This window comes from Ovis aries, chromosome 8, assembly GCF_016772045.2.
Source record: "Ovis aries strain OAR_USU_Benz2616 breed Rambouillet chromosome 8, ARS-UI_Ramb_v3.0, whole genome shotgun sequence".
Lineage (NCBI taxonomy): Eukaryota > Metazoa > Chordata > Mammalia > Artiodactyla > Bovidae > Ovis > Ovis aries.
Window position 1 is genome coordinate 81,417,393 of NC_056061.1, and position 14,551 is coordinate 81,431,943.

The 14,551-nt window shown below is 36.6% G+C and overlaps 1 protein-coding gene across 11 annotated transcripts in view; it reads left to right on the forward strand.

The window, feature by feature from the left end:
- ARID1B (AT-rich interaction domain 1B) overlaps positions 1–14,551 on the forward strand; it is a 424,945-nt gene that overhangs the window by 254,781 nt on the left and 155,613 nt on the right. The gene's annotated exons all lie outside the window — the stretch shown is intronic.

The window sequence follows — 14,551 nt, forward strand, 5'->3', positions numbered from 1 at the left end:
CAGAAAAATTATCCTGTGGGCGATCATCCCCATGCTAGAATTACACCAGGGATTGTGGGAGTCTGGTGAGCTGAGCAGGATGGCATTCTGGGAGGTTTATCTCTGGACAGAGCTTGAGGGCTTGGATTTTTAGGCAAGAGAGGATGGGAAAAAGGAGAGCTGTTTTCAGGTCAGAGGAGGACTTGTGGAAAAAAATCAGAGGGAACTAAAATTAGTTAAGTTCCGCCCCTGTGACAAAATCTAAGGTTGAAATTTTGAATTTTATCCTATAGAAAATGCAAAGCTATTGAAAAATTTAAAGTCAAGAAGGGGTTAGATTTGCAACTTAGATGATTTTGGCCACTTTGCGGAGGATGGATTTGCCAGAGACCAGTGAAGGGCAGTTGACTGAGTCAAGTGAAAGATGATGTGGGCCTGACCCACCACAGTGGAAGAGGAGAAAGATCCTGAAGCAGGAGGCCTGTGGGACCTGATGATCACAGATGTGAAGGATAAGGAAGGCAGAAGAGCTGAGGGTGAGATAAGGAATAGATTGGCTGCACCGAAATACAGAGCATGAAGGGAAAAGTCACAGAGTTTTATAATTACAGTCTTCCAGACCTGTAGCTTTTTATTAGATTTACTTACCTTTTGTACGTCTGTTCAGTTCAGTTCAGTTCAGTCGCTCAGTCGTGTCCGACTCTTTGCAACCCCATGAATTGCAGCACACCAGGCCTCCCTGTCCATCACCATCTCCTGAAGTTCACTCAGACTCACGTCCATCGAGTCCGTGATGCCATCCAGCCATCTCATCCTGGGTCGTCCCCTTCTCCTCCTGCCCCCAATCCCTCCCAGCATCAGAGTCTTTTCCAGTGAGTCAGCTCTTCGCATGAAGTGGCCAAAGTACTGGAGCTTCAGCTTTAGCATCATTCCTTCCAAAGAAATCCCAGGGTTGATCTCCTTCAGAATGGACTGGTCAGATCTCCTTGCAGTCCAAGGGACCCTCAAGAGTCTTCTCCAACACCACAGTTCAAAAGCATCAATTCTTTGGTGCTCAGCCTTCTTCACAGTCCAACTCTCACATCCATACATGACCACAGGAAAAACCATAGCCTTGACTAGATGGACCTTAGTCAGCAAAGTAGTGTCTCTGCTTTTGAATATACTATCTAGGTTGGTCATAACTTCTTCCAAGGAGTAAGCGTCTTTTAATTTCATGGCTGCAGTCACCATCTGCAGTGATTTTGGAGCCCCCCAAAATAAAGTCTGACACTGTTTCCACTGTTTCCCCATCTATTTCCCATGAAATGATGGGACCGGATACCATGATCTTCGTTTTCTGAATGTTGAGCTTTAAGCCAACTTTTTCACTCTCCTCTTTCACTTTCATCAAGAGGCTTTTTAGTTCCTCTTCACTTTCTGCCATAAGGGTGGTGTCATCTGCATTTCTGAGGTTATTGATATTTCTCCCTGCAATCTTGATTCCAGCTTGTGTTTCTTCCAGTCCAGCGTTTCTCATGATGTACTCTGCATAGAAGTTAAATAAGCAGGGTCACAATATTCAGCCTTGGCGTACTCCTTTTCCTATTTGGAACCAGTCTGTTGTTCCATGTCCAGTTCTAACTGTTGCTTCCTGACCTGCATACAGGTTTCTCAAGAGGCAGGTCAGGTGGTCTGGTATTCCCATCTCTTTAAGAATTTTCCACAGTTTATTGTGATCCACATAGTCAAAGGCTTTGGCATAGTCAATAAAGCAGAAATAGATGTTTTTCTGGAACTCTCTTGCTTTTTCGATGATCTAGCGGATGTTGGCAATTTGATCTCTGGTTCCTCTGCCTTTTAACCAGCTTGAACATCAAGGGAGTTCACGGTTCACGTATTGCTGAAGTCTGGCTTGGAGAATTTTGACAGAATGTGGTCCACTGGAGAAGGGAATGGCAAGCCACTTCACTAGTCTTGCCTTGAGAACCCCATAAACAGTAGGAAAAGGCAAAATGATAGGATACCAAAAGAGGAACTCCCCAGGTCATTAGGTGCCCAATATGCTACTGGAGATCAGTGGAGAAATAACTCCAGAAAGAATGAAGGGATGGAGCCAAAGCAAAAACAATACCCAGTTGTGGATGTGACTGGTGATAGAAGCAAGATCCGATGCTGTAAAGAGCAATATTGCATAGGAACCTGGAATTTCAGGTCCATGAATCAAGGCAAATTGGAAGTGGTCAAACAAGAAATGGCAAGGGTGAACGTCGACATTCTAGGAATCAGCGAACTAAAATGGACTGGAATGGGTGAATTTAACTCAGATGACCATTATATCTACTAGTGTGGGCAGGAATCCCTCAGACGAAATGGAATAGCCATCATGTTTAACAAAAGAGTCCGAAATGCAGTACTTGGATGCAGTCTCAAAACGACAGAATGATCTCTGTTCGTCTCAAGGCAAACCATTCAATATCACAGTTATCCAAGTCTATGCCTCAACCAGTAACGGCGAAGAAACTGAAGTTGAATGGTTTTATGAAGACCTACAAGATCTTTTAGAACTAACACCCAAAGAAGATGTCCTTCTCATTATAGGGGACAGGAATGCAAAAGTAGGAAGTCAAGAAACACCTGGAGTAAGAGGCAAATTTGGCCTTGGAATGCAGAATGAAGCAGGGCAAAAACTAATAGAGTTTTGCCAAGAAAATGCACTGGTCATAGCAAACACCTTTAGTACATAGTTGCTGGTAATTCTTAAACCAGGTAACTAAGCTAGTGAGGACTTTTTACTAAGGGAGCCAGACTTTACTTTCATATAGAAGGACCACATATTTGCCATCGATTACTTTGAAAGTCAAAGTTTCAGAGGATAGTTGATGACAATTTGAGAGCATAAGTTTTGAGAATTCTTACTTGACCCTTGCTTTCCCTTCTAGATGCTTGACGTTTTGTTAGTGCAGTTGCATAGTTGTACAGGTTGTATAAGTTCAGCTGCAAGTACAGGTGGATGACACTGTAATACTACCAAAGTCACAACTGTTTACAGGGTTATAAGCTTAGCACAAAGTATTACATTATGAAGAAATACAATCTAAAAGTAAAAGACATTAACACTTTATAAATATTTAGTAAAGTAACAAGTTTTGTATCCTTAAAATGCTTTTTATGCCTCCATATCTAAAACTACTAAAAGAAAATTTTAACTATAAATAGAGCTTATTCGGTATGATTTGCAGTATTTAACATATGGCCATCTTCTGAATTTTTCATTGTTTTTGCTTAATAACCGGCATGCATGCAGAATATTCATTGCATGTTTAATAAGCATGTAGGGTCAGTTCCTGTGGACTCATCTCCATAATCCCTAGTACTTACTGAGTGTGCAGCAGGCTTGTGGAAGATGATTACACCAGCTACTCCCATGGCCTACCCTACTGCGTAATGACTTTGCATTTGTTCTGTAGCTAAACTAGCAGATTGCTTTTGTAGCCTTCAGTCCATTTGTAGGAACACAATTTGAAAGTTTTTTCCAGTAATTGAATGATTTTTAAAGAATTGAATTCTTTTCACTTTTGCGTATCTACTCCAAAGTGTTTAAACATAGAACTAAAAATGACAGATCTGAACATTTTTATTGTTTCATTATCTGTAAGTCAGCAAATATATTTTTATCTTATTTCTTAAAAGATTTAGGTATTCAGTATTGATCACTTATTTGCAGTTGACCTTTTTTCCTATCTTTACACTGGGAAAAATAACTCAAGTATCTGACTTACTAGTAACATGTTAATGGCATCGTCTTGGTGGATGAGTAGACCTCAGGAGTGTCTGTCTGTCCCATATATGTCACTGATTCATTTAGTGATCTTTAACATGGCATTTATTTCTTTATCTTTTTATGGCCCCTATCTAATTACTTGCTTCTTATTTGCTTCTCTTTCTCTCAAGTCAAACTAAAATCTAAAACTTAATACTTAATATCTACAAGCATGAATTTGTCAGTCTCACTAGAAATTGACTTAAGCATCTTGGGAGCCAAACAACCTATTTCCACTTATGAATGTAGGGAGACTGTAACCCCGGGAAACAGTTTTGCAGTCATTCAAAACTATCTGCCTGTTGTGGCTCTTTTAAGATGAATTTTTTTAAAGTTAATCTAATGGGAAATGTCTGTGCTTCACAATTCTTAATTTCACACAAATCCTGATTCAGTGTTTTGTTAGGCTTATCTCGGTCACTGGTAACTTAGAATTTGAATTGGTTGCTGTTGCACAGTATATTAAATACTTCAGCTATTCCTAGTGGTTCTGATTGTTTTTTCTCTGAATTTGGTAACTGATTTCCTTGAGGTTGTTTCTAGGTCTAGTGAGATGCTTAGTTAATTTAAAAGTATGTGTACTTGACAAACAAGAATTTCAGTAAACAGAAGAAATGTTTCAGAATTTTAAAGTGAGCAGAGATATGTGGAAAGGAAATTTCTACAAACTGTAAACTGCTGATTTTGACTTTAACTCTGGTTAAGACTTGAATATATTAAAAAGTTTTTAATTCTATAGAATAATAAATCAGGAATCTGAGGGACAGTTAACATTGATTGGTTCTTTTTACAAGATAAGTATGCCTTCTTTGTCATTAATATACTAAGTAAAGCTGGTAGTGATATGAGATGCCTAGTCTAGTGCCTAGTGAAAGCGCTCAGTTCTGTCCGACTCTGCGACCCCATGGACTGTAGCCTACCAGGCTCCTCAGTCCATGGAATTTTCCAGGCAAGAGTACTGGAGTGGGTTGCCATTTCCTTCTCCAGAGGATCCTCCCAACACAGGGATTGAACAAAGGTCTCCCGCATTGCAGGCAGACACTTTACCATCCGAGCCACTAGGGAAATGATAAATCAGCTGCTGCTGCTAAGTTGCTTTAGTCGTGTCGAACTCTGTGCAACCCCATAGATGGCAGCCTACCAGGCTCCCCCATCCCTGGGATTCTCCAGGCAAGAACACTGGAGTGGGGTGCCATTGCCTTCTCCGATAAATCAGCTAAGCAAATATATATAAAATTGTTAAACATAGAAAAAGAAAATTTCACTTTGTTGCTTATGGGTTCTGCAAAGAAATTTGTAGTAGAGAAGTTAAAAAGAAGAATGAGTGAAATATCTTTGGGTCATTGAAAAAGAAAAATATAACTTTTCCATAAATTTCTTAAGTGATCTTATAGAAATCTAAATAAATCTAAACTTAAACATTTCATGACCATAAATCTTTTACCTTCTCAGTTGTTGTAGATAGCTATTAATAAGAATTATAAAGAAGCAAGATTTTAATATTTAATATTATTCACCTTTTTATTCTCTTGGGTGGCAATAATTTTTGTTTTCTTTCTAAAAATATTTTCATTTGTTTATTTGGCTACGCCGGATCTTAGTTGCAGCATGCAGGACCTTCTATATTCCTTGCGGCATGCAGGATGTTTTAGGTGTTGCATGCAAGCACTTGACAGTATTTTTTAGTATTTATTTTAGGCACCTAAAATTTATTGTGTTAATAGTAAGTTTGTTACTCTTATATGTTTCTTTTTGTCCACATCTTGGTTGATTATGTATCTTAGGAAAACATGACATCAAAGTTGAAAGGAGTCTTCTAACCTCCAACTAACAAAGCCTCAGGTGTACTGAGTCCTTAAACTCCCTCTGAGCCTAACCTCATGCCTCACCTTCCCCTCAAACGCTTTTCCATCCTTTCCTTCTAGACTCAGGTTATATACCTACCCTTCCTCTACCATGACTTCTTCCCTCGGTATCACAGACTTCTGAGCTCTCATCCTCTGAGCTTATACGATACTTACTGCCTTTGCAACTTATTTGGAATTTCTTTTCTGCCAACTTGGTTTTCTTTTTCTTTTTTTTCTTTTGTGTGTGGGAGACAGCATGGTCTGACCTGGCCCAGCTCCATTACGTGGCCTTTTGACCCAGCAAGATATTGTTCACCCTTTTCTATCCATGTGACTTGCATTTGATTTGCAGTGAATAAGTGTTGCTGACTAGGTATCATTATATTGCTTGCTTAACAATCATGATGATTAAGAGCAAAAAAACCTGATATTATCATATTACTGTGCCTTTTCCCCCCTATTTTGTAATTTTTTTCACTGATTTTTCCATAATTTGGGTTAATATACTTGCTTGGCGTTTTATATTGAAACTCTGTAGAGCTCAACTGAAGAAAAACACACTCTTTGTTAATGCCTGTTGAATGATTCTGGTTGACACTGATAACTTGTTGGTTCTAATTTATTTCACTATTAACTTAAATATTTTTAAGTTAGTAAAGATATTAATGAATTCATTGAATTCATTCTGTCATTCTAATGCTTTTCATTTTAACAAATACCTGTGGAAGATACATGTTATGTGCTGGGAATGTGGTAGTAAGAATAATAAATCCTTGCTTCCATGGACCTTACATTCTTGACACAACTTTTGGAATGATTTTATTCCAGGCAGAAATTCCAGAATAGATGCAAATTTATATTCTCCTTTTGTATTTAGTGTTCTGCTACTCTGTGGTATAATTGCTGTAATTGAATCTGTTGTATTCTAGAAAATGGAATAGGATTCTAGTTTAACTTTAAAGCTTACAAATGATGAAGGCAATAGTCATCTGTAAACAAAATTTCAAAATAAAAGTAAAACTTATTTTGTCTTTTTAAAAATAAGTTACTTTTAATTATGGAAAATTGTCCATGTTGTGGAGGGTTATATTTGGCAGTGACTTCAGTTACTTTTGGACTTACTCCTTTATTTTGACATCTGACCGTTACGAAAATCTCTCTATTTTCCTCCTTCATATAAAAGTAAAAGTTATGATGCAATTTGTATCTATCTAACTGCTTGTCATAAGGTCTAAGAGGAAACTAGAACACAAGCTTGGGAGCTCATCTCTAAATGGGCTCCCTTTACTAAAGAACCAAAAAAGTGACCTTGGAGAAAAGTGGGAGGAGGTTCACTTGCTATTTTTCTTTTCTGGACAATCCACTTACAGAGTCAGCCTAATCAGTTCTCACTACATATTCTGTCATCTAGAACTGTGCTGTCTAATACAGTAATTACTAGCCATGTATGGCTATTTAAATTAATTTAAATTAAATTTAAAATTTATTTCTTTAGTTGCACTACGTAGATACATTTCAGTAGCTACATTGTCATTCAGTTCAGTTCAGTTCAGTCGCTCAGTCGTGTCCGACTCTTTGTGACTCCATGAATCGCAGCACGCCAGGCCTCCCTGTCCATCACCAACTCCCGGAGTTCACTCAGACTCACGTCCATCAAGTCCGTGATGCCATCCAGCCATCTCATCCTGGGTCATCCCCTTCTCCTCCTGCCCTCAATCCCTCCCAGCATCAGAGTCTTTTCCAATGAGTCAACTCTTCACATGAGGTGGCCAAAGTACCGGAGTTTAAGCTTTAGCATCATTCCTTCCAAAGAAATCCCAGGGCTGATCTCCTTTAGAATGGACTGGTTGGATCTCCTTGCAGTCCAAGGGACTCTCAAGAGTTTTCTCCAACACCACAGTTCAAAAGTGTCAGTTCTTCGGCTCTCAGCTTTAGTAGCTACTGTATTGATGGAATACATATACAGAATATTTCCAACTTGAAAGAAAGTTCTGTTGGCCAGAACTGGTCTAGAAAAAAAGTTACAAGAATTCACATGATGTAAGACATTGTAACGTAAAATATTTCACAATTAGAAATGTTTTAATTGATTAAAAAAGAAATGTCCTGAGGATTAGAGCAGATTAGTAGAGAACAGAAGGAATTTGCTGTTCTAGCAAAGTAACATAAACCAGAGGGGATGTTCTATTTGGGAAAAATGTGTAAAAAATGCAGTAAGGTTGTCATTTCCCATTGGATTTTGAGAGCAGAAAGATTTTAAACTGGGTCATGAAATCAGGCATCCTTCTGGTTGTGACTCTTTTAAGTGGGTCATTAATTCATTTATTTACCTGGGGTTATGTCTGGCAGGCTATGAGTTAGTATTTCAGATTTAGAATATTTCACTTTACATGGTAAGAGATTCTACCTGTTCAAATATCTTTTCTTTGTTAATGTAGCCACATGAAAGCAATCACAAATATTCTGTTTAAAAACATATCTTTTAACAAAATTGTGAACCCATTTGACTTTGGTTCTTCTCATCTCTTTCCATCTTCTTACCAAGGTGTGTTTTCTAGTGAATTTACTTGGTTAACTCTCTAAGATGGGTGTGAATAAAACTTAGGTGAAAAAGTATATTTCAGGTAACAATGTCAGTGAAATGAAACCAGCAAACATTTTCTTTTTGAAGTTCATAATCTTATAAACTCATATGACTTTTCATAATATGACGAATTTATTTTTGCATTTAAAATTTTTTATGAATGGAAATCTTAGAGGAATAAAGGACCAAGCTTATTCTTTACTGTTTCAATTATTGAGTTTAAAATGAGAGATGTATTGGTAAAGCAAAAGAATTTCTGTTTCTCCTTAAAAGAAAGACTAGAGGAGGAGAAAAGAAAAACAACTCCATAGCAGTTCTCAAGTCCGGATTGGGGAATCCATGTTGCGTCCTTCCCTTCTTTTGTTAAAGAATTTCCCAGCCTCTCCTTCTGCCATCTGCTGGTGGTTTAAACACTTACATCTTTGATTTTAAAATAAATGTCCTTTTTTTCTTATTTAGAAAGGATTTGGGAAAAATGTTCTATTTATACTCATCTGTAATATTTTGGTATAATTTTACTTAATTATCTTTTTAAAAGCTATTTTATCTTCTTCTCCAACTTTATCTTTAGAGGTTTATGTGAATATAAAATTTAGAGGAAAAAAAAAAATAAAACAGAACATTTTGAAGGCCAAAGCTTGTACTATTAAGAGACAAAGACAGACTCACTGATGAAAGATCTCGAGGGCCACAAAGAGGAGTTACTTGACATTTGTTGGTGGGCGTTGTCTTCTCTAAATTCTGAATTTGGATTAACTATGAAACAGCAACTTTGCCCCACTCTTTTGTAGTTAAGACTGCTTGATCTAAAGTGAGACCACCTATAGTTTACTTTTATTTTAAGTCATAGCATAAAATTGGAAAATTGATTTCTTGGTATCACCAATGTTCTTTCAGCCCTAAAATGCTACATGTCTTCTGTATTCATTAGGTCGAATCTTCAATTCTATCCTATTTTTTTATTCTTCTGATTTCTCACTGTGTCTACTAGTTGAAGCTATTGTCATTGTCTTGGGAAAAGGAGACTTTTTGTTCAAGAACATATTTTACAAATGAAATAAAGCCAGGACAGATTTTTAAAAGAGAAACAAAGTATAGGTATTTGATTTTCTGCCATCGTTAATCTTCTGTCTTAACTTCCTTTCAAGCCACCTTAACTAATTATAGAGCCTTAGATTCATGGGTCAGTTATTTGTTCTTTGTTTTGTCAAAGAGGAAAAGTAACCCAAAATATTAATCCGTTTCTTTTCGAAATGAATGAGGCTGAGGGAGGTAACATGACTGTTTTTAGGCCCTTAGTGGCAGAGAGGAAAAAATTCAAGCTTCTGCCTCCCAGGCCAGTGCCCTTTATACAAAATTACAGCAGTGCTTATTTTTAGTCTTCCCAGTACTGGAACTATAGATTAGATTGAATCTTACAGAATTGACATTTTTACAGCTCAAAAATGGTCCAGTGTTGGCAGTTTCACATGGCTCGGTCCAATGTATTAGGATTCTCCTATAAATTTTAGATCTACATTTTAGTAGTGAAAACACTATTTTCATTTAAAAGCTGATATCCCATTTGGAATGTTTCCATGCATTCTGTTTGAAATATCACATGATCACAAGATGTTTGTAGAGTTTAATTGTCATGAAAGGAATTGCTAAGCCACATAGCCCAATGGAGAATACACTCTGATATTATATACAAAATCAGAAATATTTATCATGGCCAAGTGGGTTCTTAGTGTGATAGGAGTTCCATTTCTTCTAGACCAAATGCTCTGTCAGGTGATGGTAGCGGGCAGACTCTTTGGATGGACTTCCTGACTGTATGGCATGGGTCGCTAGATCTACTAACTGTATTTGTACAAAAGTGTTTGCCCTAAAGGCGGTGAATATGGGAAACTGAGTGGAGGCAAGTAGAATTCATGCCTGCTTTTGTCAGGCTTGCATTGGTTTTTAAGAAAAGATACTAGGAATGAAGCATGGCCTCAAGTGCTGTGGATCTCAAAAGTGATCTTTTTAAGGGAGGGAGGAGTTAATGCTTGAAAGAAAGCTTATTTACTTGCATATTCTGGCATTTGATTGACTGTTTTTCTGCTGGGACATTACTTTGGCACTATTTCTTGAGGACTTAATTTTCTAGTAATAATAAAATGTGCGTATATTCTCCTTATCCCCACCCTCAAACACCTGTTCATTGGGATGTGCACAAATGATTAGAGACATGTTTCTGGGCTTGCCTAGAAAATTCCTTAGCATAGAGTTACTGTGACCATATTAATAACATCAAGCTGCTTTAGATTTTGTTGGGAAGAAGCAAAGAAATTACTTCAGGGGAGACGGAGGGGTGATTTTGATTGCATGTGTTTTACATTCTCTCATATGCCAAATTTTAAAGCCAGTTTTGTTTCTTCAGATGGTGAAAGCCCTCCTCTTCCCTTAAATCTGGCTGTTACCCAAGTCATGTCAATTTTTGCAAGTCAGTTGAGAATGTCAAAGTGACTGGTGTTGAAAGAGCCAATATGTTGGAAGATGTTTAAAGCCAAGTAGAACATTTATATAAATTAAGGAATATATTAGATGATTTTTAAAAATCAGATTTGGAAAAAAAAACCTGTTGAATTAATAACTTGCATACCAGATGTATCACTGATAAATACTTGTAACAAATATTCCCCAATAAGCAATAAAATTACCATTTTACAACTGAAGTAATCTATCCTGTGGGTACATTTGCAAAGATATGCCAACACAAATACATGCAGAGTTCTTAAAGTAATAATGCAAATAAAACATTTCGTATTATAATTTTAAAATAACAGGATTAGGAAACAAAATGTCTGGGAGACTATTTGTTGTGTCTAAATTCTGCTTTTACTCTGTTTTTTTGGCAGTTGGGTTTTTGATATTGTGTAATTGCCTTAGTGTCTTTGTGTGTGTTTAAGGGCCGAATTGTCTGGCAGAATTGTGGTTGAAAATCTCACAAATTCTAAATAATAAAAGTCAAAAATATATCTTATTTGCCTCATTGCAGTAATGGTCTATTTTAATACTTTCCTGATATCTGCTGATGTCACGGCTACCACTGAATCAGTAAGCAGAGAGTTTTGCCATGTATAATTTATTCATTTGCGCACAGACAAAGTGTCCTTGCAATGTGCAATGATTGTGTGGCCCCACATGCCAAGTCACAGGACTTGCTGCTGTGATTTGTTGCCCACTTTGCCCACGAGTGGGCACTGGCCTCCAGCTGAACCTTCTCTCCAGACCAGAGCTACCTTTGGTATGGCTTTCCTTTGGTCTTAGGTGGAAATGTGAAAAGGAATGATTCAGGGGAGGAAGTGGAGGATGCACAGGGAATTGTAGGTCTCAGGCTCTATGTGATCAAGTCAGTTAAACCCTACGGAAAATTTCGTTTATTTCTAGCTTCACATTACAATTTAAGGCCCATTTGGCTGCCTCCTAAGATGCCACGTACATTTTTCTAAGAAATTCCTCTTAAACTCCCTCCACTCTTCCCAAATTAAATTAATGGAATGAGAACTAAATATAGGCCTAGATGGGCTATTACATATTAAATATCATGGTAAAATCAGTAAGCTTCTAGAAAGTATTCAAACAAATTTACTGAACATTTGTCAGAATTTTAAAATATGTATATTTATTTATTGCATCTTAAATTTGTAATTTTCTTCCCAGTTTCTCACATTCCTATTTTTGACTTATTTAATTTTTAATTCCCTTATTGAGATATAAGTGTATTTTCTTCATCATATTGTGTTAACCTGTATTTAATGTCATAATTTAAAAAAATATTATATATTACTACAATATAAGAATAATAGATATTCAGTTTAAAAGTATTTCCTGTGACAAATGAGTAATTTGGAAAGAATTTGGGAAATCCTGATTTTTTTTTAGGGTACAGAAGATATCTTCACCATGTAGACATGGGAAGGGCTTCAATTTTGATGGTAAATAAGTATCTCATAAAAAATTGAATATTTTGTTTTACCTTATGTTAGTCATGACGTCAAGTAGTGATATCATTCGTAAAATGACTGTTTTTTTAATGACTGGAATTTTTCACTGTATGCTATTTAATAGTATGTGCAAACATAGAATCACAAGTATTAATAAAGATGTGTATGTGCATTTTGTGAATAGTTCCTGCTTATGCACATGTATTTGTACATTCTTTTTTTTAAACACAGAATGTATGGAGAAGTTGACCTCCCTAAAGGATAAGTTTGAAAAGGAAGGAAATGGAGATCTGCCAGGCTTGTTGGCTAGAGTCATGGACAAGAGCAAGGCCTGTCTGAACTGCCACTCAGTTTTTATTCTGCGAGTTTGCAGGGCTGGTGATTAGAGTGGCTTTCGCCCAATTATGCTGTGATTATTCTGCTGCACTGTAATTGACTGGGGAGATATGCTAATACCTGTCATTTGGGATGATAAAAGATGAGCGGGGGACGCAATGCATTATTTAGCTGGCTGTGTGATAGATGAGGGATGCGCAGAGTGCTTTAATTGCTGAGAAGAGAGGTTAAGCTGAACGAACGGATGAATTAGAAATGAGTTTTTTTTTTATGGCTTGTGGAAAAGTGAAATAAAGGAAAATGTGCCTTAAACTAAAGCAGCAGATAGAAATGAGCACAACGAAACTAGATCCAGGCAGCTTGCTTTATCAATCTAAATATTAACGAAAAGTGCCTTTTAGAGTTCAGTAAATAATAATTGGAAGGAGATATTATAATAGATTCTCATATTAAGCAAAAAACATTTGTAAAAGGAATTGTTTTTATTTGAGATGACAGTATTTGTGATTTGTAATCTCATAAATTCAGACTGTATTTTAGGTTATACCGAAATGCAGTATGCAGCTATTCCGAGTTGCATGCTTTATATCTTTTGAATGTTAGCTTAGAAGTATCTACATTTCTTGTTTCTGCATATTTTTCAGTAAATGCAGTGGAGGAAGGCAAGAACGGAAAACAAACAAAAAAGAATGTTTGTAATACTAGCAAAATGTAGTAATATAAGTGAAGAGAGAGAGTGTATGACTAATTCTTGAATGACAGGATTGAAGGCAGCCAGTGATACATTTTTTACATGCTGTACACTTAGTTATTGGTATTTTTATGGAAAAAGAATTTATGAAAGAGTGGTGTATTACCTTTTGTATCATTTCCTTTTGTCACACCCATGTCTAATCTTAACAAAAGTATATAAAAATGCTCCACTGTAATCTGCATAGTTATTTATATGATTTGTTGTTAGTGTTTTACTTCATTTTAGCTTTGTGCATTTAATAAGTAGGTAATTATTTTGAGAATGCAGGCAGACCAGCAGTTTGTGAAAACTGTTGGAAGCTGAAGACTGAGGCCTTTCCCACATTGTAGGCTTGCAGACACACTCTGCTTTACCAGATCATGATGTGGGAGAATGTCGTCCTCAACTGTGCTATTTTGTCTTGTAGATGAAGCACCAAGAATACAGGTTGAATAGCAGAAGTTGTAGTTTTTGTAAAACAAAGTAAATGACCTTATATATTATTGAATTATCTCCAGACTGTCCAGCTTCTCAGAGCCTGTGTGACTCAGCTAGTAGAGCAGAATTTATCAGGGAACAGCTTTCAGCCAGGTTATTGAATGGTAATGGATCTATCTAGAGTAAAGGAACCTATTGGAATGGATGTCAACTGCAGACAGATGCTGCACTCTGCTACTCAAGTTTTGTTGGAGCCGATCACTTTTGCCCAGTGTAGTTGATACCTCTTTTGCACATTCCTTCCCAAAGTAAAGTTTCCTCATGGATGTTTTTATTCAGTGTCTTTCTTGGAATTCCCAAGTAGACTCGTAACTATCTAACTTTTTGAGACAGATAAAATATTAAGGATTGCTTCTAAGATTAAGAAGATTAAGAACATCTTGTAAGGCTTAGTGGAAGCTACAAAGGAAAAGATGCAATTAGGACAGAAATGGGAACAAACAGCAATTTATGAACAGACAACAGCACTGAAGGGCAATGTTTACAAGCTTTAGGTACTAATTTAAAATTTCATGTTTTACTTACTATTACCTTTATCTCAATAATGAATGATGGAAGCAGCACTTTGGAGATGTGGTATCTTGACTTTTTTTCTTGTCAGTAGTATGAAAAGAGTAGTATACAAACTGATTTAATTTTGTACTTCTTTAAAAAAAATTACTAGCAGTTTATTGTTTTTCCTTCCTGGTAGGCAGTTATTCAATCCTGAGATATTATGCTTGAATCTTGGCTATAATTATCATCACTTGAATGTGAAAGTGATTCTTTAAAGTTCTTCATTTGAAAGGTTTTCCTTTGTTT